Genomic DNA, 12,662 nt, shown 5'->3' on the forward strand with positions numbered 1-12,662 from the left:
GTCCCTAGGGTGGTTCAATGTTTTTTGGGTTTTTTCATTTATTTTTTTATTGATTTTCCAGCTCTGAAACAGAGCACCCTGCATTTTCTGCCATTTGGGTGCAATCAAACTGCAGAGTCTGAACTACACGTGGGCTGATACCCCGGGATGCACCACTGAAGTTTTCTTCAAAATCATTGCTTTGGTATTTCATCATCTATTGCTTTCCTCATCACCTTTTACAAAGGGAATGGGGCTGCTGCAGTTGGACAGCCTTACTTGGTCATATGGCCCAAATGGTTGGAGGCCCATGCTCTTAAAGCTTAAGACATGCCTGGAAGGAGGTCTAGGCCAGCTCTGACACAGAGCACTCTGCATCTTCTGCCCTTCGGGTGTGTGCTGGTCCTGGGGGGGGGGGTTACCGTGAGGCGTGGTCAGAGTCCGGTCCTGGGCCGAGGGTCTGGAGACAGTCCACCAAGGGCAAAGCTGGGTCCAAAGCAAGAAGCCGGGTGTGGTCGGGAACTCTGGAAAAACAGGTCTGGGTGCTGGCAGAAACAGGTTTCCAATCTGGTACTTGCAAGTATTTGTATTTAAGTTACCTTAGCATATTTAGATTAATAGTCTTTAAATTTCATCCATTCCTCCCGATACTCCTCCTCATTCTGGTCGCGGACTCTTCCGGTCAGGTCGGCCGGCTCCGAAAAGCCCATCATCTTCATCATTTACCACTGTTGTGGTTGTGAACTCTGGAAAAACAGGTCTGGGTGCTGGCAGAAACAGGTTTCCAACGTTGTTGCTCCCACAACCTGGGACTGAGCTGACTGACCTTTATCTTCTCTGGGGCCTACGGTGGTCCCGGCCCACAGGTGACTCGCCTCTCCTGGCCTTAAGGCAAGCACTCCTTCTGAGAGAACATAGTTCCCTCTGCCTCTGTACCCTGAGCCTCTGCAGCTCAGGAGAGGCTGGAGGGTTACTGGACCCAGAGGCAGCCTCACCTTCTCCTGACAGAGCTGGGAGAGTAAAGCAACTGTGGGCAATGGGTCCTCAATCACCTCCGGAGTCAGAGTGGATTCATCTGGTGTCTGCTCCTGAGGAACCGGGACAGGTGCAGGCCCTTCAGATTCAGATACTCTGGGAAGGTACCGTCAGTACAGGACTGGACCAGAGCAGGCAGTCTGAATTTGGTGTGTGCTGGTCCTGGGGGGGGGGTTATCTTCATCTTCATTTTCATCTTCATCATTTACCACTGATGTGGTCGTGAACTCTGGAAAAACAGGTCTGGGTGCTGGCAGAAACAGGTTTCCAACATCGTTGGTCCTGCAACCTGGGACTGAGCTGACTGGCCTTTATCTCCTCTGGGGCGTAGGGCGGTCCCTAGGGTGGTTCAATGTTTTTGGGGTTTTTTCATTTTTTTTAATTGATTTTCCAGCTCTGAAACAGAGCACCCTGCATTTTCTGCCATTTGGGTGCAATCAAACTGCAGAGTCTGAACTACACGTGGGCTGATACCCCAGGATGCACCACTGAAGTTTTCTTCAAAATCATTGCTTTGGTACTTCATCCTCTATTGCTTTCCTCATCGCCTTATACAAAGTAAATGGGGCTGCTGCAGTTGGACAGCCTTATTTGGTCATATGACCCAAATGTTGGAGGCCCATGGTCTTAAAGCTTAAGACATGCCTGCAAGGAGGTCCACCGAGCGCAAAGCGGGGTCCAAAGCAAGAAGCTGGGTGTGGTCGGGAACTCCGGAAAAACAGGAGTTTTCATCTTCGTCTTCATCTTCATTTCCTCAGCGTTACCGGGCTGCCCCGCCCTGTATTGCTTTACCACAAATACAGGCAGAAATTCAACAGGTCTGGTAGGCGGACCAATTGGTCAGGCATTAGATTTAGACTTCCCGAGCAAAAGGCACAAAAGACAGAACAGGAAAAATCCTTTCCCCAAAATTTATTTTAAAAACAAGATTATTCAAACTTAAAAGTTGGCACATCTTTTACAGGGTTCAAACAAGAAAATAAAAACATTGTTTAACATCACTAGCTAAACATATTCACAAACGAGAACAAATGCTTAGGATAGTTCGAAGGTTCTCGGCTGAATCCGCATTCTAGGATAACAGGCAGGCACTCTACATCACAAAGAACGCGCATATGAATGTAGAGATGATGGGCGACTGCCGGCAAGTTGGTAAGCCTGGCAGAAGGGCGGCTTATGAAAAATCTAAAATTTTAGTTTTCAAAAGAAGCTTCTCCTGGTCTAAATGGGTGCTAGATGGCCATAACCTTGAACAGATCAAATACTTCAGTTATCTAGTGCTCACATTCCATCATACAGGATATTGGAAGCACCACGCAAAACCCGTTTCCCAACTCCTGTACGCTGCAAATGTCTTGCAAATGGCGGCCTGCCAAAGGTAGATGGCTTTCAGGCAAAATTTCTACGATCTCTGCTGCAGGTACCCAACTGTGTCCCCAACTCCATACTTCTGTTAGAAGCTGGTGAATACCCAATTTCAACTAAAGCGTGGTGGGCTGACCTAAAACATTGGCTCAGGATTTCAGTGTTTGATTTAGGGAAGGGTTTGTACCAACACCTGACCAATGAGGAATTTGTCAACAAATGGCAGAAAACCATGGCTAAAAAAGCCACCTCTATTGGCCTGTCACCCCCCCCAACTGTATTACCTGGGTCATGAAGACGCCCTAAAGACGTTAAAGCAAAAATTATGGGATAATGCACACAGTGACTTGCGATCTCAAACACGCAGTCTGTAGTCCGCTGGCAGTAGGGGTACAATATGGGCATGTCTTTAAGTTAACATCTTTCATTAAAAACCTGACAGTACCAAACTATTGAAGACTTTTCACCAAAGCCAGACTAAATGCCTTTCTTTCTGCAGTGTTGGATGGCAGGTTGAGAGGAGTTCCCTACCAGGACAGACTTTGTGTGCTCGAGATATTGATTCCATAAAACATATTTTGTTGCAGTGTGCAAAATATGAGCAAGCCAGGCTGAACTGATACTACCCTTGCTGGTACCTTTCCTGGGAAAATCAGAGGCTCACTATGTCAGATTCCTATTGGAAGACTGGACAAACGCTAGAACATTAGCAGCGGCAAAGTTTTTATCGGTGGTTGCAAGAACCAATGATCCCTATATTCTGAACAAAATGCTTGTTTAACCTGGAGGTAGGCTGTGTGAATTGTGTGTTGCTTTGTAACGATTTGTTGGGTCTCTGGACCGTAATAAAGATTGATGATGATGATGAGATTGATGATGATATTTCAACATTTTTTTCAATTCATTGTAAATCTTCTCCCAGAAGTCTTTCACATTGGGACAGGCCCACCATGTATGATAAAAACTACCTTCCTCTTCTTTACATTTCCAACATAAATTATCACTCTTATGATAAATCTTTGCTAGTTTTACAGGGGTTAAGCACCATCTATACATCATTTTCACAACATTTCCCTTTAACATCATACATGCAGTGAACTTGACCCCTTTCCTCCACAACCTTTCCCAATCTTCAAACATTATGTTATGTCCCACACCTCTTGCTCAATCTATCATCACAGATTTAACTTGTTCATCCTTTGTATGCCACTCCAACAGTAAGTTATACATTTTGGACAAGAGATTCAATGTTTTTGGCTTTGCCAAATATATCAGCACATAATTATTTCTGTCGACCAGAGATGTCTAGTCTGTCATCTTTCTCCCTGGAAGTCCTGAGCAGACAGCTAGTCTTTCCTAGCTGTGGTTCATTAGGGCCCCACCTTCTGTACCAGAGGAAAGATGCTTGTGGGCAGGCATCTTGCTGTTGTTGTTGTTATGCAGCTAATAAGCGAGAAGACTGCTAGGAGCAGCAACTCTCATCCTACCACTCTGGAAATTTTGTTTGGTCCAGCAGGGCACTGGGTGCCTATTCAAGCATGGGGGCAGAGGTGCATTTATTTTATCAATTTGGATGTACAGATATGAATTTCAATAATACTTCCCAAAATGCTACAGAAATATGTAAAATGTAATAACTTTGAGCAATTTCATCAATTCCAACCTAGCCCCATATCTTTAGTGACTAGTATGCTGAGGTAATATTGTAAGAGCAAATTTCAGAGATTAACTTCAAGTGGACTCTTTCAACATTTTACTTCATTGTATGTTCTTGTATTTGTTTATTTAACAAAATTTATATACCATGTGATTATTTTCTTTTTCTTTTCTTTTTCTACAAACAAACCTTTAAGTATCATTCTACTATTATGCGGGAGAGTATTATTCATTTTCTCCACACAGTGGTTAATTTATCCGGTCCCTCCTTATCTCCTTATCTCCAAATCTGCTAATTTAATTCCATGGATAAAAAGATGGAAGCTGAGATGCAGGGAATAGTAGAATGTGAAGGTCTTGAGAACAAGATGTGCTTGGATGGCAAAGCTATGCCACAGAAAATTCAGTCCATGGGGGGAACTGACAAGATTTTTCTTGGTGGTGGAGCTGCAGAATCTAACAAAGAAACAAAAACCATTTGTTAGTGACCAGAAGAATAAGGACAGTACTTCTGAACACAGCTGTACAGGAAGAGAGAAGTGACTATCAAGTATCAGCAAAGGGTAATCACAAATGGCAGAGCAGTGAGAATGGAATGGGAATGTGCCCGCCTCTCTGTCCACTGGGAATCTATTGATGCCCACTTTTATTTAACATCTTGCAATAAGGAAATTATACAGAAGAGGCAAGCAGTACCTTAATTGCATTTGGCACTGCAAATGCAAACAAGTTTTGTGGATTTATTAGTTTTAAAAAGTGCACATTTTAGAAGTGGAATAAACTGTCTCAAAACCAAACATTTCGCGATTATGTCTACACTACAACATTTATGTTGTATATGATTTTTATCTTTCGTATTCCTCAGCAGCTATGGATGCCTCTTGTGTTGTTTGTTAGAGTAGAATGTTTGTTTATATTAATCGGTTAAAAATATGTTTAATTGACTACAAAGGCATCCTTAATTAATGAATGTACACACTTTTTTTTAAAAAAAGCATTTTTTCAATATAAATACTATAAAAACTGCAAATGGCAGGTACCATTTTTAAATTAAAAAACCCCATTCCCATATCTCTTTTGAGATGTCATCATCAGTGACAAACACCTTGATGCACGGTGTCAATGTATAATTCAGAGTTTTATAGAATAAGAGCTTTACTGAGTTAAAATAAACTTCTTCAGAAACAACATGTTTCCAAACAGTTTGACTGAGATTACATACTGATCACAACTGAGGCAGACTGACTCTGACTGAAATCTTACAGAGAACACACAGAGAAAATGGCTGCTAAGTCACATGTCAGAGTGACTCAACAGTTAGCAATTAGGCCTGAATAACTTTAGTAGGCCCAAAAGATTGTGCAGTCCCAGAACTTCCCAGCCTACTTTGCTGCTTCTGCTGTCATGTGTCTTTGTCACATGACACACGTGTACCATAGGAGAACTACTGACATGACAGAAGGCCATATATTATGTAGTAGGACAGAGCTGAGGAACCAGATATTTTTGGACCCCAGCTCCCATAATCCCACATAGCCAGTAGCCAGGGATGACAGATGCTGTAGTCTAGCAACACATGAAGGACCACAGGCTCCATGTCACTATAGCAGGACTTGTGACTGAGTAGGGATGGGGGAGAAATTCAATTCAGTTTGCATTTAAAGGTGAATCTATAAAAGTCATGCATTCTGCAACAAGAGGAGACACAGCCTGTGGTGATCACACAGGGTCCCCAGCCGTTTGACGGTCTATTGATCCCTGTGCTCGCTTCCCCGCTGCCACCAAGCAGTTACTCTCTGGCAAAACACTGAGTCCAGTAAGTTGTTAAAAGTGAACCAAAAAAAAAAAAAAGGTTTATTTTACAAACATTAACAAGTTTATGGTTTCTCAGATAATATTCCTGTCAGTATCTTAACTTTAGTTTCTTTATTGGCCTATACCTTCCTAATACCTTCTGACTGATTATCTCAGCTGCTTGACTGACTCCTCTTAACAAATTCTCTCACACCAGACTAGCCCAACCCACAAACTTATCTTCTCTGTCACTTCTAACTCCAGACTGTCTTCTCAACAACTCTAACTCTCTAAAAAAGTCCGTGCTTAAACCTTATACACAGTTAACTCTGCCCCCGGGTTCCCATTGGTTAGTCATTTTACAATTAGTTAACCCTTTCCCTATAAATCCAGTATGATGTCACACACACAGGAGGGCAAACGCCTCACAGCCATTCTCTGGAATCAGCATTTATCCAAATTTTGAAATGCCGTTTTCCAGTTAGCTAATGTTTATGAATATATATATATTAGGGGAAAGTGAGCATAAAAATGAATATATTATTTAATATAACATGCAAAAAGGCATATTATGAGAAAGTGCTTTGCAAAAATGTGCACATTAGTAAAAACTGCACATAAAAATGTGTTCATTAAGAGAAATTCATACCAAAATACTGATGAATCTTCAGAAGGATATTTTTAAAAGCATTCCCACATTGCTGCAGAAATGTGAAGAACTAAATTTAAGATTGGAAAGGTGAGAAACAGAGAAATGAAATTGTCAGATCCTTCTATCCCTATTTCTCAGTGAATTTCCATAGGTTTGTGCTGTAACCTGGATAGTATAACTTGGCAGATTTGCTCAGAAATACTGGTAACTCTCATTACAATACAATGAGACTTGCTCCCAATAAAGTCTGCATTGTAGCCTAAGTTTTAATTGGGTGATAAACCTACTTTTTTGACATTTTGTGTCTAACTCAGTTCATCATCAATCTCATAAGAAATTGCAGAAAAATAAAGGTGCACATCATGGTCTAAAACTGAATTAAAGATAACCAACCATTAATTAATGAACCTGTATTGGGGGGGATTGAAAAAATGTTTAAATGTTCACCCCATTTTTTTAAAAAAATGTTGCCATTTTAAAAAATTTCATTGCAATGTTTGACCCACCTGTGTCGGAACACGTCTGTTTCATTTCCATTGCCTTAATAGTGCTGACATTCTCCACCCCTGAAGCACAAATCTCACTAAACAAGGTACAATTGGATTTAAGAAGCATCTCTATCATAATGTATTCTCTTCCGCACACAACAGTGACTTATGTTAGGGATGCTAAGAAACAGACCCTTTGTTTTCCCCTGCAAAGAATAGTGTGGTTCCTAGACTATAATTGGATAGCTTGAGATGTTGACATTTTTCCCATTTTGACAGCCAGATCAATGTTATTGAAAGTGGTTTGTAGGCGTTCATGACAGGCTCAGGATTAATACTGCCAGCCTGTCTCAAAATGGCTGCTGTTTATAGGCAGGTGTGATGGACAGCAGAGCCAGACCAGAGTCTGATGATGCAGTCCCTCAGAAACTCTATCAGAATGTTCGAGCCTCTTGCTGACTGGCTACAAAGCCAGCTAACCACAAGTGGGGAGGAGCAGTAATCTGTGAGGGAGAATAAATGGAGCAGTTTCTGAGTGAGAGAGTTAGATAGGGACAGAGATAGTTTATTTTGAGACGGGAGATAGGAATTAGGATAGGATTCGATGGAGGGAGAACTAGTTCTGATTTGAGTTGAACATCCACTCTGAGGAGACTATCTACAGCAAGAGGAAAGGGCATTGCACCTTATGTAGGAAGACTGGGTTGAGTACAGACAGGAATTAACTGGAGGGCTGAGTCTGAGCTGGGAGAGGTAGAAGTTGTGGGAATACAGGCTACCTGGGTCTCATTACAGCCAGGAGGGGAGAGTTCTTCTAAGTAAAGAACACTCCCAAACCCAGTGGCGTAGGGAGGGCAGTGACAAAATGGCAAAAATATAACTTCCGCACCCACCGCACGCCCCTTCCTACACCACTGCAGGAGCACTCTCCCCTTGAGTGATTTCCAGAAACCAGAAGCATTGCTGCCTCCAACTTTGCAGGCTAATAGCCTTCAACAGCCCCCTTCTCCTTGAATCTGCCTAATCCGGAGGCGGCGGGGGGCACTGGGCGGCACACTGCAGGACCTGCAGCGTGCCTGAGCCACGCGTCTCTCCTGAGGGGGAGGTGACGGGCGGACTGCCTGCAAGTTCCACACTGCTTTTTCGAGCAGCACAGGGCTTGCATCTGCCCACTGCCTCAGCCACCCTACAGCTGAGGGGGAGGCTGCAGAGAGGCTCGACGCAGTGCACCCTTCCTTGGCTCGCCCTGCCCCCATGGGGTTTGTAGCCTTTGCCTAGATTAGGCCTTACTTGATAAAAAAAAGTAACACTCATCCCATCAAAGGCAGAGAACCCTAACCATTATACTTCCTTGGAAAACATGCCTAAGAACTGAATTCTTGCTTGTGTGAGGCTAGCGAGCACACAAGACAAATTTTGTAGGGGTGACTCCAACATTGTGGAACTTTAATATTTAATATTCCAGTCAATATTTGCTAGATCCTTTCGGTTCTCACATTCAAGTAGGCTTTTAGACCTCACCTTTAAAAAAGAAGAAAAAGTTTTGCCTTTCCTTAAGAGTGTTTAAGTTTGAAGTCCTTCATAAGATTTCACTTACGGTGATCTAATTCAGTTTCTCTCATGCTGTTTCTGTCTACTGTTCTGTTGCTTTTACTTCTCTCTGTACATACCTCTGAGAGGGTTTGTCTCGGGGGGGGGGGGGGAGACTAATAAATAGCTATAATTAAACTATAACCATATAGCCAGCCAGCTAGACCGTTTGGGAGGAAGGGTGGGATGGAGATTAAACAAACAAACAAACAAACAAACAAACAATGTGGAAATTCCAGTTCTGGCCCTACAGGAAGAGTTACAGTATACCAGGCAACCTTCTGTAGGCCATATGTCAGAGATGGGCAGGGGAATTACCTTTGACTCTCATACCACCACCCCATCCTCCATCCAGGAAAACAAGAAGCATTATCAGAGTTGAAGGATGCATTCCAGTCAGCCGGAAACACTCAAGGAAGTTGCAAAGAACAGCTGATCAGGTGTGCAGCCTGGGGAGAGGAGGGGCGAATATGAGGGTCAGACAGAGATACCTGGAGGGCTACATTTGACGCATGGCCTAAGGTTTTCCACCCCTGCAGGATATATTTAACCAAAAGCACCTTGTAATCAGTCTTGTACAATTTTGAGGCGCTTTATACGGGAAAGAAGACATACAAAGAAAGACTCTTCTTCCTATGTGGGCAAGGAATAGAGGGTTTTCTTTCTCTTTTATCCCCCTTGCTCGCTCGCTTCCCTCCCACATCAGAATGCCTCTATGCACCTGTGGAAACCTGATTGTCTCCAGTGTCCTGCGGGTTAATCAGAAATGGCACCAAATTATTTGGGGTTCGCTTCCTTGAAATTAAAAACTCTTGTCAGAAAAATGTTCCACCACCCTACATTAAAGACAGTCATTAGAGCTTGTATAACCTTTCCCTGTAAGCAGTAATGAAAAGTGCTTGGCAGTTCTGGGTTCAGTTGGTTTATTCATGCATCTGAGCCTTTTTCAAATGCTTGTGCTTCTTCTTCTTCTTCTTCTTCTTCTTCTTCTTCGTCTTCTTCTTCTTCTTCTTTTGGCAACTCCCTTTCATACCCTTATAGCTATAACATATTCTGGGCTGTCTTTCTCAGAAAATCCCCCCTATAAGATCTTAAGAGCCTGAGCTCATGACATTAATATAGTCAAAGATGAAAATATAGCTTCATGATCATTTTATTTCCCCTACTGCTTTTATCTGTATGGAGAGGGCGGGGGGATTGGAAGCATTGTAGCACCCACAACAGGAGAAATTATGTCACTTTATCTCTGAAAAGTGCACAGCTGACTGACTGAATAACCTGCACAGATAATATGCTAATAAAATGTATCTGGACTGCATAAAATTGGATTGGCCATAAACGAAACAGCTTCCTGAAGGAAAGACGGGGGGGGGGGGGAGAGAGAAAGAGACTTGGCTTTCCACAAGACTCTCTATGCAAGACTCCCTTCCACCTTCACATAAGAAGAAATTCATTGTAATTAAAATAAAAATGAAAGCTTTCCAGTATCTTTTCCACAGAGAGTTTATCAAGGCAATAGTCGACCTAGTTGAAGCCTGGCAATTTGTACCCAATAATATATTTATGCAAATATGTCTATTATTTCCCCAAGCAGGAAGAGGCATGCCTTTTTATTGCATTTCTCCCTCCTCTCTTCTTTTCATAATAAAAATGCATAGGTAATGAATAATCTCTGGATTTGGAGACGAGATAATTTAAATTATCTGGTGTTTAGCAGTTAAGGTGGTTTAAAGGTTAAGGGTGGTTTGAGCTGGGAATTGAAGCAGTCACTATTTTGCTGTTTTGAGATCTGTTTGGAAGAATGATAGGTTTCCTCCTGGAGAGGCATAGAAACATATATCTTTCTACAATATATTACCTCTCCTCACCTGTATTACTCCTCCCCACCCTCTGCACAACAGGGGTAGGGCAGCTGTGCACCAAGCAAGGGGAGAGGTGCAGACAAGTATCAATGGCCTTGAGCAGTCCAATAAGTCATGCAGGCCTCATGCAGTGTAGCCAATGAGGAGGCAAAAATTGTCTTGTTTAGAGGGCCAGGTCCAACTGATCCGCAAAGAGCCCCAGTTGCAGCAGAACTACCAGGAGCTCAATTTGATCTCCCAGTTATTCCTAAGTAGCCTTGTCCTTACCTGCCTGAAGTCATATGTGATGTCAGGTGTGGGGAGAAATGGCCTGCTGGGCCAGATTGAACCAGGAGCTAGAGGCTTCCAGCCCCTATTTTAGAACTCAGTAGAAATTTGTTGCCCGCATCCTGCATCAGCCTTTGGGTGTGTGACTTTCTGCCCCATACCTTGCACTGTTGGGTTGATAAAGTGGAAATCCCTTGCTATTGAGACTCTGGAAACAGTGATGTTAGTATAGTGAAGAGGTGCGGAACTTTTCCATCCTGAGAGATACATTCCCTACATTCAGGGGCTACATACTAAGTGGGGGGGAAAACAGGAATCCAAGGAAACAGAATAGTCACAGGAAATGTCAGACTCCAACCCACATAGAACTAAGTCCAGTGCCACCTATTGCAGCCACTATGGCTACTACACTTAACTATGGTAGGCACTCAAGCATTGCCCGCTCCAGAAAAAGGACAAAAGAGGATACACGGTTGCCTAATATAGCTGTGTGCGTACACTAAGGTATTAACAGCTGATGAACAATGTCAAGGTCTCTGTTCTCCCTTCTTAAAATTTTGTACTTTAAAACCTGCTTTCATAGCCTTGCCCAAGCCACGAGCTAGACCTGCCCCACAAACATCTACATGTTCCAGTCTCACTTAATGAGGGCTTGAACCTCACAATTATTCCAACTCTCTTGTTTTCCATTCCCGCTCCCTGGTAAATCACCTGGTCCCGTGGAGACTGGTCTATCCAAGCAAATGGGGCACTGTCCCACCAACCTCATTCTGCCCTCAGTTAGCCTCTATTTCCAAATGCCTGCTTCTTACTTAAAAGTTGAAGGTTTGGTTTTGGCCATTAGTTGTCTCTGGCTGTCATTAGCTTTGACTCCACCTTCTGTTTGTCGCCTGCCTTCTGTCCTACTAGTTCCAATGGGCACCAGCCATCATTGACTAGGGTAAGGATTGACAAAGGGGTGTTTTTAATTTGTTTATGTGTACAGCATTATTCCGTTTGGAGAGGAAACCTCAATATCCTTCAAGGCTATTGCCATCCCTTTTTATTGTTCTTCATTTTTCAACCCAACATGGATTATGTAGCCCTCCAAACAGTAGAGGACCGCCCTCTGTAAAATAGGGCACACGTACCCTAATAAGGCCACAATGAAATGCATGTTCTGCCATAACAACCAGAGACTGAAGTGACCTTTGTTGTAAGCATAGGAATTTTGTAAGCAAATAAAAGAATATCCACATCTGAAATATTAAAGGTGATGACCTCTAACACTCTTCATTCCAGTAAGTCCCACCAAAGCAGTGCTGATAAACACATAATTCTCTATTTAATCTCACTGAAGTGGGCCTAACTGGGAATAATTTTTTAGTCGGCCTTGGGAGATCTGCAAGCAAACGCTTCATCCAGATGGAGCAGTTTTATCAGTAGGAATGCAGGAGATGGGATAATTTGACATCCTGCCTAACTTTTATCTGCTCTCCCCTCTTCAGGCCCTAATGGATCATTTCCTGCCAGGGAGGCTGCCAAGAGCACAGAAATATTTTAGTTATCTGAATGAACCTCATGGCAGTTGATCAGAGACTTCTCCATTGATTTGTGGCTACCAAGGACCCATCTTGCTCCATTTCATTCCATGTGGCAATAAAACTGAAATAGATTCAGAGTATCAAAACCCAGAGCAGTTGCCTAACAATACAAGGATTTCTGTCGCAGGAGATTAATTGTAATGAGATTCTTGCATGATAAAGCAAGGTCCTCTTAAAACCACTAAAAGTGGGGGAGGCTCACAAATCTATGCTGGGAAATAGATGTTCCTAGGATAAAAAGGTGTACAGAAACTTTTCCTGAAACTTTTTATATACCTAGAATCCACTTTATCCATTGTCAAAAGCCCTTGTCAAGTGTTGAAGCCTCATGTGACAAGGAGGAGTGAGGAAAACTCTGTTGGTCCCACTCAGGGCCAGCCCTGCCGCTAGG

The 12,662-nt window shown here is 42.9% G+C and overlaps 1 protein-coding gene and 1 long non-coding RNA gene across 2 annotated transcripts in view; one reads left to right on the forward strand and one right to left on the reverse strand.

Annotated features, from left to right (window-relative positions):
- Window positions 1-12,662, forward strand: part of LOC310698071 (uncharacterized protein) — a 318,973-nt gene that overhangs the window by 277,100 nt on the left and 29,211 nt on the right. The gene's annotated exons all lie outside the window — the stretch shown is intronic.
- On the reverse strand, window positions 4,227-6,157 carry LOC310697987. The gene is made up of 2 exons (XR_014521284.1): window positions 5,258-6,157; window positions 4,227-4,491 (listed from the first exon to the last, which is right to left on the reverse strand). It is a non-coding gene; the product is annotated as an uncharacterized lncRNA (long non-coding RNA).

The sequence above is a fragment of the Podarcis liolepis genome (genome assembly GCF_965112155.1).
Source record: "Podarcis liolepis genome assembly, chromosome: Z".
Classification (NCBI taxonomy): Eukaryota; Metazoa; Chordata; class Lepidosauria; order Squamata; family Lacertidae; genus Podarcis; species Podarcis liolepis.